Source organism: Varroa destructor, unplaced genomic scaffold (assembly GCF_002443255.2).
Source record: "Varroa destructor unplaced genomic scaffold, Vdes_3.0 BEIS01000003.1, whole genome shotgun sequence".
In the NCBI taxonomy this organism is placed as follows: Eukaryota; Metazoa; Arthropoda; class Arachnida; order Mesostigmata; family Varroidae; genus Varroa; species Varroa destructor.
Genome location: NW_019211456.1, coordinates 25,398,942 through 25,421,955, shown reverse-complemented (window position 1 = coordinate 25,421,955; position 23,014 = coordinate 25,398,942). Strand labels below are relative to the sequence as shown.

The 23,014-nt window shown below is 41.5% G+C and overlaps 1 protein-coding gene and 1 long non-coding RNA gene across 10 annotated transcripts in view; one reads left to right on the top strand and one right to left on the bottom strand.

The window, feature by feature from the left end:
- Window positions 1-23,014, top strand: part of LOC111246829 (uncharacterized) — a 108,454-nt gene that overhangs the window by 7,788 nt on the left and 77,652 nt on the right. The window contains exon 1 of one of the 8 annotated variants that reach the window (XM_086983396.1): window positions 12,812-13,509. The exons of 6 other annotated variants lie outside the window; for them this stretch is intronic. The gene's annotated coding sequence lies outside the window, so the exon portion shown is untranslated. Of the gene's footprint in view, window positions 1-12,811; window positions 13,584-23,014 lie in introns of those variants that run through there. One more of the 8 variants, XM_086983395.1, reaches the window with a different exon arrangement.
- On the bottom strand, window positions 13,486-15,874 carry LOC111246830 (uncharacterized). 2 transcript variants are annotated; one of them, XR_002671819.2, is made up of 4 exons: window positions 15,680-15,869; window positions 15,073-15,254; window positions 14,528-14,852; window positions 13,486-13,618 (listed from the first exon to the last, which is right to left on the bottom strand). It is a non-coding gene; the product is annotated as an uncharacterized LOC111246830 (long non-coding RNA). The 2 variants fall into 2 exon arrangements; XR_002671818.2 differs by having other exon boundaries at window positions 13,575-14,852; window positions 15,680-15,874.

Sequence of the window (23,014 nt, the reverse complement as noted above, 5' to 3'; positions counted from 1 at the left end):
ATTATGCTATGGAGTAGGCCGATCAGGCTCTCAGTGTTTAAGCCGTGGCCTCACTTTTGGCTGTGGCTACCAATATCGTTGCTTTATAATTAAGTAGCCGTGATGACGCTTTCCATTTCAGCAGGGAAATTTATTCGAATCTTCCTTTCTGGACAGCGAATCTGTTGCACAGCGTCGTCTTCGGTTACTTTTTTTTAGAACAATCAGGACAAAAAGGAATAGAGGGTGAAACAGGGGAAGGGACAGAGGATAATAGTAGCAATACTCAAGCCCAAATTCGGGTTTGCGCAAACCCGCCCACGCGATCACATACAAGGCGCTACTATCAAACCTTCTGCTTTTAAGACCTGCATGGATGGAAATGCACGGATGCCATAAATGAGACTGTATAGTGCGTTATTATTTATATTAAACTAAATACAATAATAATTCTTCTGAAAAAAACTTGACGGTTATGACGATTGTCGTAAGCTGTTAAGGACTGTAACAATTATTAAACGGCCGAATAATACCGAGCAGAGTGATTGATCGATAACTGGAGAGAACCTACGAGCAAATGCAACTTAGCTTTTTCTTTTATGTTAGAATAAGTTTACCTCTCTTTATCAGACTTCACTGTTTCATAAGTACATCATCTTTACCAGTATTTTGATGATTAAAAGAGCAATCGAGGCGTTAGAGGCTTGGGCAACATTAACTATAGTATAACGTTGTACCACATCAAGAACTTCTGGCTATATGCTTTGCTTATAGCCCCCTTATAGGATAACAACTACACATTGATATTCTGATGAGGGGCATCGTGAGCCAAGGTGAATCTGTCGAGCGATGCAGATCGATAACTTCTCCAAAGTTGAAAGTTCGTTTCTAGCTTATACCGAAAGCGAATGCTTCTCCGTGGAACTTCGGAGAATATGGAAATGTAAGGGCCCTATTGTATGTATTAATAATACGAATGCTGCACGATACAAGTTCTGTTCACCTATATTTCAAAAGCGCTCTATGCAATTAATTTTGAGGTAGTAACTGTCACTTCTGATTTTTTTACACTTTTTATTTAAATGCGAACGTGTCTAGGAAACGTGAAAGAAATAAAAAAAAAACAAGGGAAAAAGCTATCTCCTCTTGTGTGATATATGGCATGAAATAAATACTGGCCTGAAGCTTCATATATTCGATATTAATCACGTGCTGGCTTTCAAATCGTTTTCATTGAAACTGATGACAATTATAGTACAGGTACAAGATGATATATCTATCTAAAAACCTAAATGTTATGGATATTACTTGAATACATTAATCACAGTCACTTGAAGCTATTTGATTATAAAAGTTGTATTACCGTAAGTACAGAACATATTAGAATTTATCTTACTTAATTTTTATATGTCTATATATGAACAATTTGGAATTAAGTTCCCCAACGGTTAAACGTAGCTCGTTTCTGGTACTACGATTTGGAAAAGTGACCTTTCTTTTAAACATTACCACGTGCAGCTTTTTCGTGTACGCAATTGTACAGCATTTCCAGGAAAGGATTGGCTGTGTCAAAGGATTTCGTTTACTTATGAAAATTCCCTGCTTCAACGTTTACCTACCTTACCTATTCGCCTAGCCTGGTTCGTTTAGCCCTCTCGTTCTAAGACACCTAAACGTGTCCGCTTAACTCTGCTGCATCGTGCAACTGCTGTGTTTGTGTCTCGACGCATAAATCTCTGTGCTTCGTACTCTTCATCTGCTCACCTTGTGCTCCGTCCCAGAACGAAAGCGACGCATCACTGCTCCCGCCTGCGTTTACTCTGCACAGTCATCAGTCGCGTTCAACTTTCGGCAAAATTCGCTACCAACAGTATCGCTCAGCATGATGAAAACGACGAGATCCAAGTCGACAGCGTCGCCGCGAGAGGTAAGGCAGCCGTCTGTGTTACAGCTGTGCGGACGAACCAGTAATGATGGCTTCGTTAGCGACAGCATAACTAAGTGGGAAGGGGTTTGGTCCCGACGGGTGCATTTGAACCAAGTCGCCGACAAACAGGCGGTCAGGCAAGCCGGCGACTTCACTACGACGAGACGGGGCCCCCTGAGTTGCCCACTAATAGCAACAGTTGTAGTTGTAACATCGGTCGCACAGCAAAACGTAACACGGTAAAGCGGCGACTCGTACTACCACAGCAGACGCTGTGGACCGAGAGGTAAATCGTCTTTGGGACTATTAGGCGCGTTATCAAAGTTCTCCGCTTCATTCTCTACTAAAGCGAGCTACTCCTGGTCATGACTTCAAACTCTCAACGGCGAACTCGACAGGCTTGTTGTCGTGCTGATTGCCGTCCAGCAGAAGCAGTAGATTCAGCGCTGACGGAGCGTGACACCGTCAAGCGTGCAAATCACACTGCTAGAATAATAGTCGATTTGTATAATTTTATAGTTTGGTGATTCTCACTCTGCTGGATTGCGACACCCACACAAGATAGGAGTTGATTCGTTCTTGGGGCGCTCGCGGCTCAAAGAAGCTCTAGGCTGCTGAGCTTCGGTACGAGTAACGACTAATTTTTCGAGGATCTTGCCATGTATCCGGATAGCGGCGAAGCGTCGACAAAATAATGAATTTCTACGTAGAGCTCCTTATTACCAATGTAAGTTTATTGTCGTTTTACATCCATACGAAGAGAGCTTTGTGCTGGTAGAGATCAACTATCCCACATCAAATCGGCAATCAAGGTACCCCCTCTCACAGTCTTGCTAGATTTGTCCTTTAGAACTTAGAAGCCAAGATAAACAACCGGGAGAATAGACAATCATCCAACCGTATCTCTCAACAAACTGCTTGGCAACCCCATGTCCGGTGCCAATGTATATTTGTGTGTCTTTTTTTTATTTTTGTAAATGGCCAGGATCTAGATAGCTATGCCACCATCGACCGGTTGCCAACTGGAGGGGTATGTTGACGGTCAGAAGATGTTACTTGACTGGGAAATCGCGAAAGCCGCAATATGGTGGTTTATCTCGATTATTACATGCTTAAAAATCAAGCTAAAGAATTAGGGTTTTTACTGTGTCACGCAGAAACTCCGCCGAGCTTAGGTGTCTCCAATGGATCATTCAGTGAGTAACATACATCCGTACAATTTCCTTATTAAGCAGCTGTGGATTGATAAATGCGCATGGCTTCGTGCATGGCATTTAACGAAGTACGCGCTCGTCAGTCGAATTACATAAGCATACGTGTGTTTTTCTAGGTAAAAAAAATTGAAAAAATTTTTGGTTTTCACGCGAAAAATAATGATGCTGGTATGGTCGATTAGAGCCTAGCGATTGATAGATTTTGTGATAACGCTGTAACAGTTACAAATTGTACCCTACTTGATCCAGTTTGTTCTGTAGTTTTCTAGTGTACTTTTCCTCATGATAGTATCTGCCCATTTCTGCTTTTTTTACTAATGTTGACCCTTGGGCTAACTGACGCACCTGACGTTTGTGTGGGGCTAGCAGGTTGCCTCACTATGTATGTTGAATAGCTAATCTTACGAATGTGTCGAAATTAGGACACAGCAAATTTCTACTGCTGCAATGAGGCGAAACCGGTGTCATAATCAACCTGAGTGTATGAACTCTATTAGGCCGTTTATGTGATCACTATTGTTATTCTATTGGCTATTAAGGTGAGTAAGGCCTTCATGTGAACGAGAAAGCTTATGTCAGCAGCCACTAGCCAAGGCTTACAACTACGTCTCATTGTCTTCAGGAAAAAGATAAGCGTTGCTTTTGCTCTCTTAGATCAGCGTTTTAGACAAACCGATTCCACCGACCAGTGTGATAAGTCTCTTGTACGGCAGGGGCATATCAGAGGGTTATTACATATAGTTCACTTTTTAAAGGGCAAACTCATACTAAACTTGAAATCTCACCATTATAATTTTACTACGATGTTCAGATAAACCTTATTATCGTTACAGCTGCTTTTTGTGATTTTTTTCTGAAAAGAAAAAAGTACTGAAAATATTACTCGTCTGACAGTCGTCGTGTTTGGCTTGTAAACTGTGGTCTATTTCTGACTAAACTTCATTTGTCTGAAACCAATAATTACTTTAGAAGCTCATCATTTATGTCAGTAATAAAGTACGCCACAAGTACAGGAATTCTTGGTAACTTTGAATTTCCCCTTTAGTATTTATCTTATCGTGGAAACGATTCATACGGAGGGCCAAGCAAAACGATAAATAAAATGAGGACTTGTTAGTCACTAATACTTCACGAAGCAATTAAACGCCGGAGCTCCTTACACTTCGCTCCAGTGGGCGAGGTAATCATACATTATTTAAACGTGATTTGAAAAGGGTATGGGGAGAAGTGACATGAGGAGGTCGGTTGTTATCGCCGTCGTTGTTCTCAGGAAGACAAACGCAGAAACACTGACAGGAGCTGACGCATACATGGTGACAAAAAGTAGACAAAATTACTCAACGTTGTGCCAAGAAAGTGAAGATACTACATAATATTTTTCGTGTTTCTTCGTATGGTACTGCCCGTGTCATGTTGGTTGCTTTTTATTGACGCTATGTTTATTTGCAAGATCTCCTACCGCGTTTTTCCGCGCCGCTTCTGTTATCTCTGCCATGTGTCAGGCTGTGCGCGGTTTGCCGTTCGGCCTCCGAGTAGTCCTCGGTCCACGACCGCGACAAGAGGATTTATCTTACATTGACCGAGATGTAGCGAACGTCGTTATGATAACTATAAAGACGATGTTCCTCACGATGATGATAATGAACGTAGTGAGAATCGAGCTGACGGTTCTTCTTTTTAAGTTACTTGATTCTGGCGTCGCGGTATTTTAGTTGACTGAGTCAAACTTGGAAAGCAGCTTTCGACGATGATTATACAATAGAATATTACTATATGAATAAGGTCGTAGGAACGGACAGCAACAGCTGACCATGCTGTGATAATAATAGTGTACAGCCTTTGCGGAGTAACCCGACGAACGATTTGGGAGCCACCAATGAGTGTAGTACCCACTAGGGGAAAATGAAGCATTAAGCAGTATTAGAAATCATAGCAGTAATCACACCGTGGCATTATCCAGTAATAACGCTTAATTGCAGAATCAGACGTAAAACTAGAAACATTTATTTATTAGTACCGTTGCAGTACTACGAATGAAAGGCAAAGCATAGTGCAATTGTTGCACAGCTTCGAAGACAAGTAATCGGGTGATTTATCGGATCGAATCCTGCAAAGTTCTGCAGAAACTTCCTTCGCGACAGAACGTAGATAGTGTTGAAATTCGAACGAAGAAAAAGGTTCCCGTGATAGTGTAACGTGTCTATTTACGAACCTTAGGAGCACATGTGAGGTGTGCGTGAGGTACTGGAGAGTAAGTCCAACATTCTCGTTATGGGGGGAGCGCAGGTGGCCGAGTCTCACCTAACGGTAGTGTTAACTGTAAAACTTGAAAGTACTATTCAATGGAACGGTGGCTGCCGTCGAACGTGTTAATAACGTTTAGAGAAAGTTCCCAACGTAAAACTTAAGCCCTTGATCTATCTAGCGATATGGTCGTGATAGAACAAGCAGAGTTCTACTCACGGCATTTCATTGATAAAGCGGCAGTGATTGACGATGTGGCAGAATCGACAACAAGTACATACAAAAGCACGCATTTCTTATCCCTTCACGGAAACTAATAAGGAAACTTACTCAGAAATCGTGTGCGAATCAACAGAACCAGTTGGAAACCATATAGGGTGTCAGGCGTGAAATCCGAAGACGCCCATCGCTATTTATGGATAGTCACTCGGTTCCGTCTTGGTACCTCACAAGACTATCGGCTTACTATCTCAACATCAACAAATTTTCTATTGGAGACATATTTACGTCATTTGAATTAAACATCATAGATATATATAGTCTACGGTATGCAAAGCAAACAGCTGGTTGACACCGTAAGGTATTACCATTAACTTGTCGATAGTGTTCTTCATATAATATGATGAAATCGGTTTCAGTATATTGTAACAGAGCAGGATAGCTGATTACAGACGACACGTACGATCATTTTTTTTTTTTTTTTATTTAACACTATTGTTGCATTGACAATAGATTGAACATCTCATAATGTCAGCTCGAGTTAGCATGAATCGTCTAGGATGATCAACATTAAGCTATACGTGGTTTCGTGTTGTACACAAAGCCCATTTACATTATGAGACCCAGCGAACCCTCTCGATAACGATGAAAATATTGTGTCTATCGCACTAGCTTCGAAATGATATTCTGATCGGGTTTAAAATGCCAATAAATAAAAGCGAACAAATAGCTGGTCTTTTAATGGCTTGGCCTGACTTTGGGACCTGATTGACTTACCTGATTGCAAATTGTTATGGAATTGTTCGTCTATTGAACGCTATGTTGTTCCAGCGGTCAAAAGCCGTCGGTAACTTGAAGTTCTTTTGCCATTTAGCCATCCAATTAAACTGCAGCGACGTTGCATCTCGTTACGTGTAGCAGTGGTTATTCTTCTCAGCATATATTGATTAGCTGCAAGCTATTACAGCCCCTGACATGTAGCTTTTTTTTTTATAATTTTCGCGATGTTTTTCGTCTGAGCATATTCATGATCAGGTTCCGCTCTGATGATTGTGTACACAACTGCCGATCACTAATAGCTGTGGCTGTAAGATAAAAATCTTTATAATTTTACTAGGACATTTATGCTTGGTCCTGCTGCTTACCGTTATACTTGCTCTAACTGATAGCTATGATGTTGCATTTCATCTTTATTTTCAATTGTTTAACGGGCTGTTTAATTTAGTCTACTTGCGTTCAATCCGAAATAGTATAATACCTAATTAACATAAAATCCTGCATGAAATGCTTACCACTACCATCTGGTACCATTATATGTATTTGAATAAGAAAACAGACCAGGCATTGACGGGAAAACATTATCTTTCTTTATGAGTATGATCAACGTTGTTCATCAAAATGGCCTTCGAGCTGATGAAACCGGCGTCTCTTTTGAATGCCTGATCGTCTAGCTTATTCTGCTAGTTCCAGTGCGTGGAACACTTGTTAAAGTATATTTTCTCTTCTGAAAAAGTATATTTCTTCCTCTTCTAGAGTTGCAAATCTAATATCACGCTTTTTGTCAGGCGTACTCTATGTACTCGTGTACCGCATCAGATGATCAGGTACTCGACTCTAGTTTGGACCGTGTATTGGCTAAGTGACTAATAAGAGGTACTATGTGGGAAACAACAAGGAAATGAAAAAAACGCAAAAAACACCGAGGACGGTAGCGCTAAGAACAGATATGGCAACAGTCATGGAGTGATTCATGACGACCATAAGCACGGAGGTTGCGAGCAAAGCAGCGGATGTGTCCGTGATGACGCGCCAACAGGTGCGAGTCGCGGTCGATGCGGCAGTAACCATTAAAGAGTTCCCTCGATCAGACGGGCAACGACCCGATGAATGGCCAGGAAGATTTAAACCACCAAAAGCAACTTGTTACGAGCATACACACGAGTGATTCTCTCGGGCAAGTCGACCGACTCTGCCCTATTATAGCACTGAAGCTACCGATCTACAACAAACACACACGACCAATGAAATGCTAAGCTCAGGTCTAAGTTCTGCCACGAAACCTCCGTGGACCCGGTGAAACCGGCCGCAGCCTTGGCTCTGCTCATTGACTAAAATCAGCAAATAGCCGCAGACAGACCGATAAGTACGTTTTCTCTTAAAGACAACTAATTCTCTGGCTTATTCAGGCATATGGGTTATAGAAGTATCAATACGGTCGCTCCGCTAAGCGCACGGTCTTGAGCGAGCTAAGGTTCTTTCTAGTTGGACAGCGGGGTAGACAACTTGAAAATTGTTGCATAGGGCGAGAGCTGCGAGCGCTAAGCACCATCTTCATAATCATTACTTCACTCCCTTTCAGCGCACCTCAGATCCATCTGGCGTCAGCGTCTGCTGTACGGCTAGGTCTTGAGATCTTTTGAGTGGCTTCTATGTAAAACCCCACAAAATGTTAACGCGACGACATCTGGCTATCGCTGCTTCTGTTGTTGTTCCTTCTTGATTTGAGTGTACAGAGAAAATTGTATCAAATGAGTCTGCGAAGATGCAAAAGTTTTACCTGTCAGTTAAATCGCTTCCATCCAATATCTGCCTGCAATAACTGGTCGCAGTAACAACAAACATTACGCTAATTTGGATTGCTTTTTCCATTCGTCTGCCTAGAAAGCACCGTGCTCGGCAATCGTAGCCATCTTAGAAGTAACTGGCCATAAAATACTACACTGCATCAGAAAATTATAACATATTATAGCAGTATAAAGTATTTGACGCATGATGGGGCTGTCAGGGGGTCAGCGAATCGAATAGGAGATCGTGAAATTTTCTTTATTCCATCCTAACTAAGCTAATAAAGGCATTTTTTAAGGTTAGATTTCGCATGCTGGTTTCTTAATACTGTTCACATATAATTATCTGTGACATTTTTTTCCTCCTTATTTGTTTGTCTGTTTCTTTCCGTGTGTACACTTTGATTTTATCTTTCTAATAACCTTACCATAGCAACTCTAGCTGAAGCGCGCATTTTCGTCAGTCGTGGTTCCGAGAACGCTCGCAGAAAACTGACTCGCGACTACAGGATTTCATGAAGACGGATACTCAGTTGGAAAAATGGCGTGTGTTATGTATGTAAAACATAACCATGAAACACTTGGGCTAGAATGGTGGCGTCAATGACAATAGAAAGCTCGCAGCATTTTGATTCTATGCGAAAACAGAATACGCTTCGCACAAAACGATAATAGATCATGGAAGACCAGTGTGCCCACAGGCCAGTGATTGTTTCCGCACGTACCCCACATGCACAGATAGAACTCTGTTTTTTTTTCCATGCTTAAAAACCAAACAAGCTACGCGCAGAGCGAATTTTCGTCTCTGCTGCGGTCATCATTGCATAAGATATTGTCTCAGTTCGGAACGAAAAACGGGACAAATAGCGACAAACGCAAGCACGCAAGGTGGAACAGAAAGAAGTTGAGTCAACGGCAATGCTGCGCGAACTTGTTATTGTATCATCACAACGTTAACACAATACCATCAATACGATTGCGTTCCAGTTCCGGACAGGAAGTACACATCGGAAAAAAGAATCATATGAAAGGCTGACGGTTATATCACATTCAAAGAGTCCATTTTTTTCTTTGTTTAAGATCTAAAATGATTCAGCGCCGCACCACTGGTGACCAACACTCATATAATGCCTACTTGAACCTCGGCGAGGGTTTCGTACTCAACATGCTTACAGCGCCCCACTACAGAGGACGGATAAAATAGCGATAAGAAACGGCGGAGGCGACCTACTGCCACCTACTGCTTGTCCTTACGAAACGAATAACTCCATCGACACTGACGGCACAAGCTGTAGAGGCACCCAAACAGGTAGCGTTTTTGTTCCTCACGAGCCCTCTTTTGTTTCTTAAATATAGTGATGAACTTGCGCTGGATATGCCTTTGTTGCTATTGCATAATTTCGCAATCGTCTTATTTGTAATTTGTTGTTTACATCACTATTTATCTGCGTAAACGACGTAACGATCCAACTCTTCTGTCATGCCCCCTCCCTTGACACGTCAACGCTTCACACTCATACGCCCTAACTCGACTAAGAGACGTCACCGTATCTGCAATTCGCCCCGCGGTTATTGCTGGCGGTAAATCCAGCCGCGTATTCGTTCCAGCCGCTATGCCTATAGTTCGGCTTTACCAGCTCCTTTTTGAGGTGTCTTATAAGACGTTATTATAACGTTCATCAACTAGCCTCTAGCCGACCTATCCACACCAACGAAATCAGTCCTGATGATCCGTCGGTCAAGTACGCAGACTCACTTTAGAACTGTACACACGTACACGATCACGTGTATGTAGCAGTCAACAGCTCGGACAAATAGCGTGCTGGGTCCTACATAATATTATATTTAATAATAATAACTACCGTCGCTCATGCTTGCATTTATCATAAGGTGTCAGTACAGAGGATATAACGAACAGGCATGTGTGTACAATCTGCAAGTAGGGTAATAAGTCAGTTGGATAATAGAGGCGCTAATATGATTCTACAGGAAAAAGAAGGCCAGATGTAAAAAGCAAGTGTGGCAGTACCAGGTGATGAACAAATTTATTAGGGGGATTCGAGCGCGCCCGATCGGAGGTTCAGCCAGTTCAGCTTTTGCGTGCCTCATTTTTATGTCAATTAACTGCTCGTTGGCGATAATAAGATCTGGTATAGTGTCTGATGCTCAGGAGGTAAACCTAACTTTAATTCGCGAAAAAAATGCGCCAAACAGAAGTTTTAAGTGGACATCAGGAACTTTTCCATCTACTTAAACTAAGTGAATTTCACGCCGATTGCAGACGATGAACCTTTACGACATCATGTAGAGTGGAAAGTTGCAGCTTGCGGCAACTTGGCCCGTGTCGCCGTTCAGCTAATGTGTAAAATCAATAAAGAAAAAAGTAACCGAGATTTATTTAAACGTTAGAAGAAGTTATCACGAATCAGCACAACTTCAACAAGCTGCAATGCAATTTGATCTGATGTGCTCTCGACTGGCTCTCAATTTTGTGGTTCAGAGAGCACGCCGAAGGGCCCTAAATACCATGAAAGTATTCTAAGTGAATCTTCTGATGATCTGTTTCCACCATAATCAGCATAGGGCCTTCTCTATTAGAATTAGTATGATATCCATGTTTTGGTTAAATCGTTTGTGGTCGTAACTGAAGCCAGCACCTAACCTCATCATAATCGTCTTCATTCCTTTGACACAGCTCCGCTGTATTGTGTGCGTATAATTCGATTTCTATCTATTCAGTCATTTCTGGCGGCATCCTTACACTCAGCTGATTCACTAGCATTTGCTTGTTCGATTTATTGCTATGCCCTGTCCATCGTTGGGTTTCTGACCTTTTTTTGAGCCGCGATTGTTCACCGACACAATTTAGCCGATTCTATAAGACCGAATAAGTACGCTGTGCGTTTCGGCCCGTTTCGTCCGCTGTATTCCATTGCGTTTGTTCGTGTTGCTCATTCGCATCTGTTTTATTGAAGTTTTGCTTGACGCTTTGTATCGCTGTTGCAGTTTAGAATCTTCAGTGCCACTTCGAACAGCACCCTCCAAGCAGTTTACGTTTGTTGTAGGCTTTGATTCAATAGGCGAGCATGATAAGGAAGACGATGATGCTGATGAGTGTAGTGACGATGAATAGGCAATTTTTCTTCTTTCATCGAAGGGAACGGCTAGAGGAACAGCTTTACGCGAGCTGTTTTTCTGTGCCCATTTCCACCAAGTGATCATGAGACATCCTCGGCCCATAATACTATCCTCCGCCGCGTTGCCTTTATTTAGCTTAGTCCTTGAACTTGCCCTCCGCTATATCCGATTGTGGGCGTCGTAGGGTCCTAGGTTTGTTCTAGAGTACGAACGAAGTGAACAATATTTGACTTTCTGGCAAGAGTCAGTCAGCTACCGAATGTTTGTGTTGCAGACCGGCAAGAAATCTTGCTTCCGAGAGACGACCAGGCGTTGACGCTTCTATACCTTTGCCGTTGCTCCGGTTTTTGGTGTCCATGTTAGCCTTATAGCCAACTTATTGGAAAAACATAGATATCGCAAATCTATTTACAGGGGCTCGAATTCGAACTGATCTAAACCTCGACATTCATAATAATAACAATAATAGTAATACTAATAACGAGAATAATCCAATTCTGGGTTTATTCCGCCTATTATCTAGATAAGTATAATGCGAAACAGTCGATAGCGAATATGTTTATTTACGAGCAGTCAAATTGGAGAGACAATTGTGTTGTCGGTAATAGATCGTCGTCATAGGGATATGTATATACAAAAAATTTTTTGCTTCACACACACATCGCTCTAATCTAGTCTTATCAGCCCGGGTTCGATGAACTGGTGGCGTTACAACATATACGAGATGGCTCTTCTGTCTGAACCGAATTTAACTTCTATTATTGAGTGTCGGATTCAATTTTCTTACTTTCGCTATACACAAATGAATTGTTATTAACATATACGTATATATTTCTTTCTGTTAATTTCCTATGACACCGAAGAAACTGGGCGAACCAAAGGAACGAAATAATCAAATCCATAGAAAATGTCATCGATAATAGATCTTATAGAGACAAAAAGTATGTGACGGTCCACAACACTGACTGATGAGAAGTCACTATAAACGTTATCACGAACCGCTTTATTGGATGTTGCTTCATGATTTGTTGTCATCAGCGGGTTTACAAACGACGGCAAGGTGTCCTTTGGCCAGTAAAGGCAACAGTGAAGGACACAGCAGCAGCAGCAGCAGCAGCAGCAAGAGAACAATAAAAACAACAGCCATAGTAACATCCTAGGGTATTGAATATAGATCAATATCATATGAGGAGAAAACGTCTACAATAACGGTATGAAATAGCAAACATTCAGACACACACGTCGATAGATATGTGGCATGTAACGAACTAGCGAGCTTTTATTGCCCGAAATATAATCATTGGTTGATTTGTGTTTCAGGCGAGATAGCATCTCCAAGTTAGTTCTATGCACCACACCGGGCCTAGAATAGTTATAATAACAAGCACAATAAACTATCGACAATAACAGCGGTCCCCGGTGTAATAAATCACTATAGTGTATGTCGCTGGCAAAGCTCAACGAGTGACCTCTTAGCCAGGTCTATTCTTCGACGTCCAAGCCAACCCGCCGCCAAACTGAAAGAATTGAACAGTTCAGCACTATTGGCTACCTCTCAGCTAATGGCAGTCTGGACCTTAACTTTGCGAGTGAGTACTTTCGTCCAGGTACGTCTGTTTGCGGCTTCCGGTCAAGTACGCTAGAATATCTCACATAGAACTAAATCGATCGAGGTCTACAGGTTTCCGTCGATTTCTTATTAACCAGTTAAGTGTTGGGAAGTAAAAAATCGTCATGCTCGTCATCGGCACCGACGCTCGCCTTCAGCTCATCGTTCACGGATTATGCCTCATCTAACTATGAGCTAAGTGAAATCGATTGTGATGAGCGTTGTTCGCACGATTCGCTAATCAATCATAACGCAATCAACCAGTGGCAATAACGTCACAGAACTCAGCAGCGAATACGTAACGTGTGTTGTCGCACGATAATGATTCCGCTACTGATAATAGTGATAGCAAAATATGGATCGATCAATCTAGGCGAATCGAGTAGATTGAAAGATAAAAGAGTAACAGGGATAGTGTTGTACCGGCGGAACTGAAAATTGAATTAAGACGAGCTATGCAAAAACGTTGAAATCTGCTATTTGAGTTTTGCGCCTGTTTCATAGGGAACCACAGAGCGATACCGTTGAAGTGTTTACGTTTTGCAGAAAAGGCCAGTGCGGATTGTATAATATGTCGCTGACGTTCAAAAATGATGGACGTCCTAAGGACAACAGGTAAGCGTCTCTTGAATGCAGAAGGAGGAGCTGTCACCAACTACGCTCGATGTCCCAGAAGCTTCAGTCGGCTCGTGAGTGTAGATACATTCTTAGTTCTTACGCTCCCCTGTACGGTACGGGCGTATGAAAAGAACGAAGTAAACGAAAGTAAATGCGACAAAATGCTAAATGTTGTATGGTAGAATTTGATTGTCATCCCCTCAGGGAAATTGGTGCTACATTCATCGTTGGCAAAAGTTACGACAAATGGTTAAAATTAAGTGAGTGACGAGCGTAGGCTATCGTCCTGTCACAGTATCGACAGATCACTGCATCGAATATTATCTACTGTCTATTGCAGTACTGTATTACGATGCTTTGCTAGACTAATGCTATCACCGGGCGGCAGTTTGACGCCGCTCACAGCCACGATCATAAAAATGGCTTATACCTACATGTTACATATAGCATTCAGACAACATTTTCCCTTCTGTCTATCGATCCTTTCGAAGTACCTGGTTGCTTTCATTGGCCGTCCAACTAAACTTTTACTAAAATAATAATCTCAGCAACGGTGGGATCGGAGTAGCGCCGACTATTTCGTGTCGTCACTTATTCGAAAACTGTCAGGTATCACTAATTTTTATCGTAGATCATCAAAGCACAAGTTACGTGTCAGGCTATCTTAGAACTCTTTGCAACAAATATCACCTTTACGGAGATGTCTCATAGTTCTAACGTAGTCGACGTAGAGACATTGTCTGTCTGCTCTGTGTATCTAAATCAGCTATCGAGAATTTTCAAGTCGAAGGACTATTACACAGGCGTATGTGTGTACACGGTGCGTTCGATTGTTCGACTGTTCATCAAACGTTAGGAACGTTTAGCCCACTCTGTATGTACATACGTATGATATATATATATATATATATATATATATATAGGACTAGTTAGCATTATTGATAGTTGGGGTAATGCTAACACATTCAAATTGGGATTGATCACCTTCCTTGGGTAAGTTCCACCTACAGCGTACCTTCAGACATATTGCTAGCCTCGTTGACGTACCACTGGACACAAGTATCCGCGATGTATGTATACCTAACTAGTGACTTAATTCGCCATTAGGGCTATGTCCTAGTCATTTGCATTAACTATCTCCATTGGCGATGCCTAGGCCTCTAAATATCAGTTCGTGTCTCCTGGCCTTGTTTGCTAACAAAAGTTGCTTGCTCTGGCCATGCAACGTTGGTAGCAGGCATGTTGACTTTTTAGCTGGAGCTTTTCGGTTCTTTACTATGCTTGAGAATTTCAGCCAACGAGAATTGCATCGTTGTTTTTTTTGCCAGTGTCGTCTTTATCTGAAAAATCCAACGCAAAAAATGTATTTTATCCCGAGAATGGATTCGGTTTTTCTCCGCTGCTTTTTCTCTATTGTAATATTTGATATGATCCTTGTCTAAAGGGACGCAGTGTCAATTTTATTACTTAAGACTTACGATTTGTATATACAAGTAGTGAAATAGAAAGGGATTCCAGAAATAGGACAAAAAGAGGCTTCGGTAAAGCAACATGACTTACAGTGCAATACAGCATTTTGAGCAGCTTTACTTCGTTTTAAGCAGCGATCACTAATTGAATGAACCAACAAATTGCTCCTCATTTCAGTAGGCGTTCAGGCGGTTGAAACTCTACGGGGAAGGTCTGTTATTTTATGGTTACCATGTTGATATTATGAACGATTGTGCAGGTCACCTGGTCCACTTGAAAATCAAGCTGAGATATGTAACTCACGTTCGAACATTTAAATCCATAAAATAAACTTAACGAAATGTTGAAATAATTAAGTTAACGTAACAGCGTTGTTTTCCTCTCTTCAATCTCAAGCGTAAATTATTTTTCGTCTATCCTATCGCTACTTCATTAAAAAGCCGCAGTGTACTGCTGAATTATTAAAATCAAATAAGGTATGTCGTAGATTCTTCCGTTCACTTTTACGTTACAAACTATGTCGTATAATAGAGAACACCAATAATAGCCATTTTTAGTACGTACATTGGCTGCGCTTTAGAAGCAGTATTAAAGTACATCGGGTAAGATGTTTGCGACGTGTGTAAAAGCGACAAAATGGAGCAATTTAGCTATTATGCCCCCGTTATCGCGAAATCTAGTTTTGTCGGTTACTTACCTTCACCATCACAGGGCTCGCAATGGGTCAGCAGCTCGACACAGCACCGCCCTTTGCGGGAACGACCTCGGCCTCTTCGTTACTCGCCATCGATCAACGATCAGCCAGTATGTATGCACTGGCGTCAGGCAGCTGTCAGATCCCGCGAAGAGGACACGTTTCAACCGTTTTTGCGTTCAGCAGACGCTCTGTTTCTCTCTATTCCTCTATTTATTGGCGTCTGCTTTTTGTTGTCACTCTGGTCGTCGTCAACGATGCCGCTCCCGCTGTGCTACTAGCGGTCTATATAATTGTGCAGATCTGAGTTTGAGCTCCTCGTCTTACATCATGACGCTTGGTGGGTTACTCAATTAATTTGCGCCCGGCTGCACTGTACTGCCGCTGGTACAAATGCCCAGAGAAGATGCTGGCTGCCGTTGGCGATACGCATGTACGTTTTTTGTGCTGAAACTGGGTTCTGCCATGGTGCCCAACTATTTGGTCTGGTGTCATTGTTGTCGTACCTGTCGATCTTGTTTGTCATGCGACTCATTTTGTCGCGTCTGACACTGCGAAGATAATGCAAACCGGGAGAACGGTGCGTTTGTTGTCGGGCGTAAAGTAAACAGTAAGCTAGTGTTTTCTTTATAGTTAAGGGCCAAAAAGCTAAAGATGTGAATGTGTGTAAAAGTTATGGATAGATAGGTATTATAGCTTACTGATTTATTGGTTTAGCCCAAAATTTGTTTACAATTCGGACAAAAATGTTATTCAATAAGGCGTCGCTCCCATAGCCCATTTTCTGTAGCACAGTACGGCCAATGCTGAGTCCATGTAGGTGAGCGATGCTAATTCGCCTGTTCGTACTACAACTATAAATACGTTGACACATCAGGTTTTACTGGACTATCTTATCTAGGGAGGCAAAGAAACAGAATATTCCGAGGATTTGAGACATCTTTTCGGGCTCGTTGCGTCAGCCCGCCTGAGATACCATAATTATACTATGGAATAGAATAAAATTTAAAAAAAAATAGGATTGCATTTTGTCATTTATTGAGCTCGCATACAGGAAACAACGCGCTAACTCAAAACAAAGCTGCTAACACGTAAAGGATGCATATGCAGTGGCCTTATTGTGGTTCTCATCAAGGAGTAGAAGACGTTGCGACGTCTTTTTCGGCTATGCGAGTTTCGTGGTGTCCGAAAAGTGTCATTCGTGAATACCCCCACCGAACTCCTGCAGAGGAGTAACGTGTAGCACAGCCTAGTTCCCACACAGAGCTCTAATGGCAACTGCTCTGATAACGTCTGATGATAGCATTGCTGGGCCGACGTATAACAAAGTAATAACTAAACTTATGGTTGCTATTGTTCTTCCTGTCGTGGATTTTATTATCTTGTCTGTTATAGTTTCGTTCAGACTACGACCTGAACTAAATAACAAACGAATAATCGGAAGCGTTCTCTGCTATGTACGATGCTGATACCTACAGGTAACATACAGATGACCCCACATCGCCTTGCGCTGCTAATATGGTACAATTGACCCGCGTACAAACGTTATTTATACCATGCATTAGCTTGTATTGTTCTTGTTGGTGGCGCGTGATATATTAGTTTCGGGGAGCACATTCTAAGAACCAAATAGGAACATTTACCATGATTTTACGCAGTTTACAAAACAGTGTGTTAGAAATAGATTGTATTGTCCACACTATAGCTAGTGTAACTAGCGAGGAGGACGTTTGTCTAATGTGTTACTAGGTCCCATAAGTTGTGTATTATAGGTTATCGGAAATCTTTGGCTTAAGATACACTAATGGATATATATATATACATATATATATATATATATATATATGTAGACTGGTACCGTTCCATAACATGGATAAAAACGTACATTTACCTATGGCTACCAAGAGTAAAATAATTGGTTATTTTCATTGAAGCCTGCATGATCACATGCATATTTACCTCATTACAGCAAAGATAGGGAGCATTATTTTGCCACAGCCATGTGAGAGGAATCGAGGAGTATTGTTAGATTCATTGCCATAAGAACCCACTCTTTGTAGTATATCTACATCTGTTAGCTTTCTTTAGTTGCCCAGCGGTCATATGTTGTTGTCTTAACGGGAGTTAACCTCACCGTTTACATCGTTGAAGGGTCAGTTCTGCATTTACGACTCCCGAAGACTCTACTAGGCACACATGGCGTACAATTGATTTCCTTGAGAAGCAGAACATTGGCACACGGAACAGATCAACGTCAGTTAGGATTATAGCAACGTCAACAATGCTTCTAGGTCTATACGCCCTCGGCTATTGTACCCCAGATCGCTAAAATTTTGCGCCCCTATTTTGTCGTTGTTGTAGTGAGTGCCGTACCGAGAACTGTTTGACCGAAAGTCACCCATGTTATCGGCCGCTATTCACATCGGGTTGTGTGCCACCTTACCTATTAATAACGCTAATTCCAAACACATCTAAAATTTCCACCTGCCACTCAAGCTGTGTATTGTAGGGTAGGTTTATACATATCCTTGCGTGCCAGTATCTGAAACATTCAAAAGATCTGTCTGAGGTGAAGGTTGGGTTCTATATATCGGGCGAGTCAGGCTCAAGGATAGAGAATACGCCAAGCGAAATGGTTCGGTGCTTTAAGGTTGTCTGCGGTGATTTTTTGACTGGTCTATACCGTTGATATCGTTTTCGCCTTGTTTTCGCCCCGAATGCTCTGAAAAATGTTTCTTCATGGCTGAGTCGCTCGCCCCCCAGTGTACCTACGACCTGCATGCGTGCATGTACATGCTAAACTGCTTTGACTAGATCGTTTTTGGGTTTTTGCTATCTTTCATGTATTTTTTTTTTACTTACGGAAATTAATTCTTCAAAAAGTGCCTCTTCTTCCTTTTATTCGTAACGCAGACATAATAAAAACTTGTCTTTTTTCATGTCTGTGCTTACCGCGTCTCAAAGCTTCGTTTCGCTTCTCTCTGTTTCTTGGTATTCTTTTTTCGCGCTAGACAAATATCGGTCGCAGCATCAAGCATTAGGGGACGGATCAGACCACCCACCGGCCCGATACGAATCATTTTGCAATGGCACCACGACCCCATGAAAAAACTGCGATGAATAGGAAAGAAAAGCGGATGGAACAAAACAATACCAGTGCTACTAGCTTTTTAGCGAACAATTCAGATAGCTTAATGTTCGAGTAAGGCATCATTAGACGGTATTAGCTGAATATCGAAAATAAGTTATGTCTTACGATGTTCAGAGCCTTTAGTATATGGAAAATGTACTGAGACAATAATAATTGTATCTCGATGCTTTTGAAAATGATCGGTGGGCAATGAACGAATTTATCTATTTAAGAGAAATCGTCAAAGGTCACGAGATGTACACATCATTGAGTCAACAGAATATATGTATGTAAAAAATAAGTTAAAGTGCAAACTTGGAAACGTACTATAGCCGTCCGTTTTTTTTTTTCTAAGGTTACTGATACTTCCCAAATCATCTTTTCGTTAATGATATCGAAGTACCGCAATGATTAAATACTACAGGACATAACGTCTTATGAAAATGCCTATTCGTGCAGCGCTATTCACCGCAATACTTCACACGATAAACACGCAGGACCAGATGATTAATTAACGACCGTTTCCTTCGAAGACTTCGTCGAGGAAAACGTTTTGCAGATGCTAAATTGATTCTGCTCTTCTAGGCAGATATTCTATTTTATACATCTGTAACTCCGTTTGGTTCATTACGGCAATGTATCCCCTTACGTAACAAGTTTGATAAGATTTTATAAAAAGGGTTTCTTTTCAAGCCATGCATGCGGATTAGCGAATACGCCTAACCTGGTAATCACCTCATCGATCGATCGATCGATGGATCGATCGTGTGATTACAAGTATTTCACGGGTAGAGGTGACTACCATTAACAGGCGATCACGCAGATTTGATTTTTATGAATGGAGCAAGGATAACAGTAATCCTGCAAGACCTTATTTTTCATAGCCTCGATAGCTGATGCATACATCAATGACCGTATCGTCGATGTTATATGGTCAATTTTATGACCGAAATGTACTTCGCATGTATCCAGTCGGTCGCTAAAAACATTCCCGTTTGATTAATAAGTTTGTTTGGGACAATTAACATGGATGCTGGTTACCAAGAAGCTGGGTACTACTCTATTCAATTGCTTCAAGTATCTGTTCTCTCATTAAAAGGTACGTTAGTTCATCGCTTCGTCGGTAGAGTTGTCCTATGCTGAAGCGCTGCTTTAAACCAAGCGGCGCGTGCTGCCGTTACGATAGCTGCTACTGGCGTTCCAGCGACACGGACGATTGAACGCAACGTTTTTTGCAGTTCGGTTGTTTGCTTATTGGAATATTTCCCTTTGCTTTGAATGTTCCGCCGTAATCTAATTTGTGAAGTAAACAAAAGAAAAAAAAAAAAACGATCGCAAAAATCATTGTATCTTTTGTTAGAGGCTAGTGATTCTGATTTAAAAAACAGTTTGCGTTCTGTCTTTGTTTAAGCTAATACTCCACACACTGGTAACATTTCATTCATTCATTCAGCGTTCAGACATTCAGCGTATGTCTGATTGTGTAAGATAATATAATAACAGTAAACTTACTGGCGTAGCATAAAAGCACACTCGAAAAAGTACGCATCACAAAGGTGTTGCCTTTTTTCGCTTCTATCTGAGGATAGGCCGAGAATGGTACAGCTATCAGAATTTTGAGAACTGCACCAAAAATCACACCCACTTACGTTAATATCAGTAGTGATAATCGGAATCAGTGTATTTTTCGTTTAAAAGTAAATTCCTTAATGAATGCAGATTTATTTGTGTTTTTAAAAAAAACTGTCATCCTATCATAACGATTTGGACGTGGTGAAGCGCGCTTAGCGCCTCAGTTGAACAGATATAATTAGTAGTATATAATTTTGTAGAAAAGGCTAAAGGTCATACACGATGGTGAACAACATGGACCTGGGGGGGAGGGGGGTCGGGGGTCAGATCTATGAAAGAAACAGGCTACTCTGATTTATTTCGTAAGTTGTTAAGGTCGCGCCGGGCTCACATTGCTAAAAAGCCAACGATTTGTATTATGGGAAAATTGGCTTGGAAACGCGAAGGTAGCTAAGATAGCGATAAACGCACCAGAATTGGTCACAAGCGGACAATTCAATAGAATTCAAGTTTTACTGGCCAGAACGCAGCAAACAGGACGACATGTGGCAATCGCATAGTCATCGTCACAAAGTTTGAAACATTAACGAAATGCTGGCTGATTTCCGCGGGCCCCCGATCAATTGGTAGAGGTATTGCGCCGCAACGCTTGGCAATTTCGGCAAGAACATTTTAGATCAAAACAAAAATGCACAATATTTCCCTCTGGAAAATTACGTTTTTCTACCTTCAGAGGTGTGAAGACTGCTTGGAAGATGTCAGCTTGTCATATGTCACATTATCATCGCCTGTAAAAATCACACACAGATATGGTCACAGAAGTTGCAGCTGTCACTCGTACCAGTTTATGTACGATCGATGTTTGTAAATTAGCAATGATGTTTTACCTTCCCAGACTCGTACGATAATTGTCTGTTCAAGGTGTTTATGTATATAGACGATATTACTATAGCAAATACCTTCTAGAAAAAAACAGCCCGTTATAGCGATGCGTGAGCACCCGGACCCACAACAGATATTTTTATGGGCCAAAACGTTTTTCCGTACAGGACCGTGATTGACAATGAATCGCCCGTACTTTTTATAGATCCATTCAATTGCTTTTGCTTTCGCCCTCAGATCCATCTCAACCTTCCCTTCAATTATGCTAAATATGTGACACTGATAAACTCATTTGACGACTCGATGCACGGTTTGGGTAGAATCGTCAGTGACGGACAACATTTCGCGTTGGACCGTTCCTTGCTAACCGGCTCTGCAATGAGAAAATCAGACATCATTATTGAGATCAGTTCAGCAAACAACTTTTACGAACCAAACCGAGAAGCAGCGGGAGGCGAAAATGAAGCTTCTGCCGATGTGCATAAAGTCCATTACAAGCGATGTACAGTCTATCCGTCGTCTACTCGATAAAGGCGCAGGCATTCGATCTACTGAAACAACCAGCAGATAAAAATCTTAGCACCCTAATCGTACCTTTGATAACTAATTCGGTATATATGCCTCCGTTTTTTATTATGGAATTGTTACTATTGCAGACAATCATGAATGAAATTATACGACGCACACCGGTTGCCCCTTAGTGATTCGAGCGGAGTATTGAGAAGATGATAACTAAATAGTTTATCAATGGTTACCTATTATTTACCAGCAAACTTGGAACAGACAAAATACTCGATAAAAGATATCCCTTGCCAACAACGTGTCAAGGTTTCCTTTGTTCTTATTTTGCTGAAAGATTAACTGGTGAACTAAATAATTGCGTATTTTCAAGGGTAAAAACGGCAGGATATATAAATGTTCCTGAAATCCTTTTTCTATACTGTCACATATGGGCTTTGAAGATCTGTTTTCAGCGCTGATGCATTAACGTCAATGGAAACTGCCCAACAAAATGATGCTGTGTAAATCATGGAAACGCGTCGTCTGAAGTGTGGAGAAAAGCGTCTATGTGAACTCACCATTGGTACAGTTAGCTTACTACTAGACAAAACACTGACAGGCAAACGGCTGTAGCTCGGGCGTTTCGCAAGCCCAGCCGACTAAAAAAACCTATTCGCTTTGTTACTTGACGGCGTTCTGTGGGTAAAGTGTGGATTTGAAAAAATCACTGGGAACTATGCCCGTAGTAACAGCTAAATAGAACGATAGAAAAATCGTTGCGTATTGATGCTATTTTTGAGACTTCTGGCTGATGGTTGGCACTGTTGCAGAAGTCGCTACTGCTCATCAAAAAACGTAACGTAAAGCAATCCCGTTGTTGCAACGAATACGTACAATAGCACGTGTACGACAGCGACAAAACAAAAACAGAATCAAGATATCATCACCATCGACAACGAGAAAAGTCTTCATTGTCTTGATCGTTGCATGGCTACTTCCGCTGCACATTTGAGCAATGTCATCGCTTCCAAATGGCAGAGTAACAACGAATGGTAGTAAAATTATAGCGGATCCTCGTGTTTTCGTGTAAAGTTTGCGAAAAAGGATTTGCAATACGCCAAGAAGTTGACACTGACAAATACAAGAAAACAGTGGTACAAGATCCGTAGTTATAGCAGGGATTACCGCGTAATGTATGAAACCGCCACCGATTTGGCCGAGTACCTTCACTGTGAAGTAACTTTTGTCTCTGG